Source organism: Pinus tabuliformis, chromosome 7 (assembly GCF_031772625.1).
Source record: "Pinus tabuliformis cultivar Carrire ecotype Pingquan chromosome 7, CPIR1, whole genome shotgun sequence".
Classification (NCBI taxonomy): Eukaryota; Viridiplantae; Streptophyta; class Pinopsida; order Pinales; family Pinaceae; genus Pinus; species Pinus tabuliformis.
In genome coordinates, this window is record NC_142293.1 from 1,358,077,995 (window position 1) to 1,358,084,308 (window position 6,314).

Genomic DNA, 6,314 nt, shown 5'->3' on the forward strand with positions numbered 1-6,314 from the left:
AATGGTATTTTGTACCCAAATTAATACATCCTAGCCAAGATACATAACGGGTTAATAATAAAAGCATATGTTACCTATATGTTTCCTGCATACAAATATAAAAAAATCGTATGAGTTTTAGGTGCAAGATACCATGTTTCTTCTTGCATACAAATAAAAAAAACCAATAAAAACACATGATTCCTGCATACAAATATTAAAAATCATATTAATACGGGTACAAGCTACATGGTATAACAATAGTAGGAAATGAAATATAACGCAAGGAGTGGGGATGGTGATCTGTTTCTGAAAACAAGTTTATTTTTGGATAGGAAATACCTTTCATTGTATCCACCAAAACACAACAATCACCATTGTTTGAAGAAAACACTATAATCAGGCACTGGAGATTCGATAAAAATGTGTCAAAACATCCTCATATACAAAGAAATAACATATTAAAGTAGAGATATAAGAAAATGAGTGCAAATAAATGCTAGCTCAAGATCTAAAAGAGTAGTGAAATATTTGGATTCCAGTTAGATCAAGTTTGCATTTACAAGTAAATTTCTTACATGTAAATTTTAGAATCTAGTCCTTCTATAGTGATGCCCATATTGAATACAAGTGGTACCCATATTGAAGAAAACATATGAGGATATTCGTAGCTGGAAAGTAAATATGGGGTTCAATCTCACCCCTCAAGACAATTTTTTAGAAGCAAGAATGTGGACGATAAAAAATGGTCAAGTTTTTTATTAAGAAATATATCCAAATCATATACATGTTGACCCTACTTGGTGTGTCTCCAAGTTGTATCCATATTGTAAACAAAGGGTAGGTCATAATGAAAATTTGATTCTAGGTAAAACTGAATATTTATTCTCATACCAAAGGATAAAATCATGACAAAACAATGAAAAGAAAGATATGTTGTAATAAGAGATTGAACATTGATTATTAATTCAAAGAGAAGAAGATACATAGGTGGATGAAGAATGGACTAAATACTGAATTTGTTTTTCTATTTATTGATAGCCACTTGTCAATGTGCAATATGGAAAATTGATTTTCTTTAATATATGCATATATCTCTCTAGTATACTCTCATTTTTCTTTGAATATTTATCATGGTTATATGGAACATGAATATAAATATATTTAGATCAAATGAATAAAATCTTCTAACCATATGAGGGATATCAAGGAGTATAACAAATAATATTAGAGAAGAAATATAACAATGAACTGTTCTATGGTGCCTTCAAACTATGTTTTAAATCATTATTATACTCATGCATTTGGTCATCCTCAAATGCATTGATGTAGTAAAGTGTTTTTTTAGCATATACACTTAATATTGACACTTTATCATATCGATTCCAAGTTTACCATAGTCATGATATTGAGCTTGACATACTTCTACTATTTTCCCTTTGTAAAGGCATGAATATGGTGAAGTATATATAGGAAAATTGTATAGAGAAACGGTGATCAACAAACCTTTTACCATATTGCTTGAGAATATGAGTAGGAGACATCAATATTTTTATTTCATATTTTGTTTTAGGCACACATGTACATGTTCATTTAGTTTTTGGATTCAAAACTAACTTTCATTGCTCACTAATTATTTGTCCTTGTTCAACAAAACAACTCACATCCAGGTAGGCTAATAATCTTTATAAATTTAGTACATTTAATCATCAAAGTGAGGATACAACAAAATTTAAAGTTTTAAGACTTTCACATGATGCTTGTGCTAACCTAAACTAAGCCATCCAAGTCATATTTAACCACCAAATGTCAAATGTATTGGTATGTAGGCCATCAAAACTTGTATTATGAAACAATCACACCTAATATCTGACATATTTGATTATATTTACAACAACACCTACAACCTCCTTGTTGGTTTGAACCAAGTATAATGAATAATTTTGTAACTAGTTCTCATATTTGTTATAGTCGGTGCTACCAGTAATATCCATGAACATGATCCATCTTCAAAATGATGGAAAATATTTTAATCCTTCACAATAATGTTTCTCTTGAAAATCATAGAGATGGACTTGGTAGAACTGTGGAAATCACCACATATCAGGAGGTTCTTAGTAACATGAATAGGTGTATCAGGGATTGTTTTAATGAGACCAAAAGAAATGGCCAATTTTTCACTATGGCTAAAAAAGTTGTATTCCTATTCGAATAGTCATATTTATCCATCGCTTCCATGGGGGGTAAGAGTATCATTTTATCCACTGTGTTTCATCATTAAAGCAAGGATACAATAACATTTAAAGTTTGAATACTTTCACATGATTCTTGTGCTAACCTAAACTAAGTCATCCAAATCATATTCAACAAGCAAATATACTCTTCAAGGAATTAATATACCATTAATACAAGTGGGTGTAATTAAAATAGTATCCAGTACACATTATAGTTAGGTCAAAATACAACAACATGGATCATCTAAGTGGATGATCGTACTTGCTCTAAGGACTCTCTCAAAAGTGGAGCTCCTACAAATGAGTATGATTTTCACAACACTATAATTACTAGAGATCCAAGTGTTGATGTTAGTTCCAATGGTGCTACAGATTCCATTGTTATTAGAGAATAAACTTTGAACCAAAAACATTAAAAAAAATCTGAAATAAAACTAGATTTACAGAATGAGAAAAAGTCAAAAGTGATGAAATTGAGATATGCCCTAAAGACACAATGAGAAAAACATTTAAACTGAAGTGTTACACAGGCTAATGTAAATAAATTGGAGTAAAGTGACCATGTTGAAGTTCCCAAGAAGAGGAATTTAGATAATTCAAATAAGTCATCAATTATTGATATGCCTTCCTTGGAGAGCATGAGCCAAAGTGCTCCATTTTACAAGGATGCTGAGAGTTTGAAATATATTCAAGTAGAATTCACTGAGGAAAATGTTAACACTTCCTAACTTGAAGCATCAAAGGATTTTGCGAAGGCACCAATAGAAGCATAAAAAGAAATTTCTTTAGGAGGGGTACCAATGAAGTAGCTCCCATGCTAGGAATTTGTATAGATCTTGATTTAGATGATAAAGAGCCCAAAAAGACCCAAAATTATGTAGAAAATTGGATTCAACACAACAATACGGACAATTCTACCATTTACTATAGATGAATAAGCTTACAATCCATTGGAGTGTTGCTATGATGATCCCTTGGCTAGATTTAGAGTGGAGCTTTCTCCATTTGCAACTAGGTGGATAGATTTTGACCAATGGATTACATGTTCATCGATGGCCCGCCTCTATGGTATAGATGATAGTGATGATGATTTGTTGATAGTCAATGGAAGAGAGTATCCTTAAAATATTGTTTCTAGAGGTGGCTTGTCGACTGAGATTGAAAGCCTTGTACCAAGATGCAATTCACCTGCAATTCTAGAAGTGGTCTAGTCTTTAAGTTTACCAACTTCAATTTCCTCTTTAGAGGAATATTTGGTATGGCTGTGATTCGAGAATAACCTCAAACCATTATTAGATAAAGTGAATCATTTTTCACTTAAAGGTTGTTATGAATGTGAAGTGAATGTGAAGTTGATCCAATATTTGTCTCTAACATGTTGGATGCAAAATTTATTTTAAATGTTTTGTATCATAATATGAAATGTTTCTCTAACGTTTGGAAGTATCAAGTGCTTAGTTTTTTTCAAAAGGTATTGCATTGGGGGATAAGATATTTCCAAGATGCAACTATAAACTATCTAAAACAATGATTTAACTTGTGCCCTGACCTGTGAAAACAACAATATTACTTCCCACAACACATTATTTCCATTTCTACCCTAGCATATGAAAACAACAATATTTATTTGCACAACACAATATTAAAAAAAAAAAAAATCCATTTGCGAGGAATTTAGTACCTAACATTTATTTCTAAAGGAAATTGGTTGGTTGCAAAGACAAAGAAAAATTCATTATGCCAAGATACTTGTGCACCTATTACTGAAGAGATTTAGCTCCTATTTAAGACTGATGTCTTTTATAGTTTTATAGAATAGCTCAAAATCAATGCATTGTTAGAAAAGATACAACAATATTTATCTAATGCGCCGTAATTTTAAATCAATAAATAATAATAGTAATGATAATAATAATAAATGAAATCTTATTAATAAATAAATAAAACAATATATAATATATATAATAAAATAATAGCAAATAAATAAAAGTAAAGAAGAAAAGACAATAATAGTAAATAAATAAAATAATAAGTAATAAACTAAAGTTATATATATATATATATATATATATATATATATAAACTATTAAAAACGCAAGAATAAGTAAAGTTAACGAAAGTAAAAAGGAATAAAAATAGCAAGAGTTAAATTAAGAAAAATGTTAAGTAAATCTTAAGACCAAAATATAAAATGTTGGCATGTTGACACATGGATTGTGTGTATGTGGATCTCTTTCTAATCCCCTTTCTTTTTTGGAATAGTTTTTTCTATTTAATGGTTGAAAAGGGAGATGAGAAGCATTCATTATTTTCGAATGAGAATGTTGTGAGGAAAAGGATTCCTTGGTAGTAGTAGTTGATTGAGGCTCGGGGTGGCTAGATGTAGAAATAATCTATGCAGTTGTGTTTATGGTTGGGTCGAGAGTCATCCCAAAAATTTTGTTGTGGTCAGCAAGATCTGAGTAGCATTACAACTCTGAAATCATAAGTAAAATTCTATTCTAGTTAGTTGAATAGTCTGCGTGTTAATTATTAATCGCATAAATTGATGTAATTAGTTGTATGTTTGAATTCTAGATCATTACATATGGTATTAGAGTCAAATTACAACATTTGAGGCCTATGAATCCTAGAACACATGTTTGATTTTAGTTAAAAGTATATATGTAAATTGAATACTTAATCTTGTTAAAGATATCTATGATGTTAATTAATTAGTTAGAGAAATAGCCTAATATATTGTTTTATCTTGAGAGAGAGAATATTTAATTAAACTAATTTCACTTTGCTTATTAAAATTAAAATATAAAATATATTTTAAGAGATTTTTTTCCTTATAGAATACAATATCAAAATAAAAATTATTATTATTATTATTATTATATAGAATATTTTATTTATATGATAACGTTTTATATTTTAAACTTCCATCTCATTATAATATGAGTGCATTGGTGTGTACATGCTCTCCTTCGAAAGATAAAATTAGTACTTTGGATGGAGAAGAACTATTGAAACAAAGAGTTTCCATTTGTCCCACTGCCTCTCTTAGGCAACCTCCCTACTTAAGATGACAACTAATTTTGTAAATGATTATATTGAGTCTAAATTTTTTTTTTTTTTTTTAAATTGAACTGGAATTTAGAAATTCGTCTAACATTATAATTTTTTGATTATCTTAAAAATTAGGGTTGTATTTCAGAAGCCAACCCTAAATTAGCACTTTATTTTAATTTTTTACAGTTTCAGTGGTTTTCATTTAGGTTTTTAAAGTTTCAAATGTTTTTAATTCTTGTTTTTATGGGCCATTATAATGAGAAATTGTAATTAGATTTAGCCCTAATAGAAAAGAATATTGTGTTAATCAAGGTAGTTGTAATCTCACTGTGGTTCATAAAACCGTGTGGATTTTGGTACTGGGGCCCAAAACCATATTAGTCGAGGTCACATATTCGATTCTCGTGTCATCCATTATCACTTTTTTTTGGTTGAGATGTCTAGCCCGTAGAATTGGAAGAAGAATGCTAGGTCATTTTTTCAAAATGTTTGGTAACAATAACCCCATAGAAGAAGCTCAAGTTCAAGTTTGTGAGTGATATAGATAATCAGATGAGCTGAGTGTTTGTGAGTGATATAGATAAACAGATGAGCTGAGTGAAGAGGATGAGAACAAGAATAAAAAAAGGTTATTATTTCTCACAAGTCAATGAGAAGGAAGAATTAACAACTCAAAATATTTCTACACCTCTTGCTACTCATAATCGTCCCTTGTTTAGAGAAAATTGAATCTCAATCTAGGGATGCAGTAGCCAAAGAGGAGGGACTTGTTAAACAAAATCAACTGAAGACTATTGGGACACCTGCTAAGAAGAACACCAGGTTGAAGTCGTTGGTGGTGACCAAGGTTGTTGCCTTAGGGAAAAAATGGGTATCTAACTTTAGTTTAGATGTTTGTTAAGGAAAACCATCAACCAACTGCTCAGAACGGGGGAAATAGAAAAACGGATGGCAATGAGAGCGTCGCAAGAAGTGTTGAGTAAAGGTTGCTATTATGGTCCTTCATATGAGTGGAAATTTTACCATATGAGTGGAAATTTTACC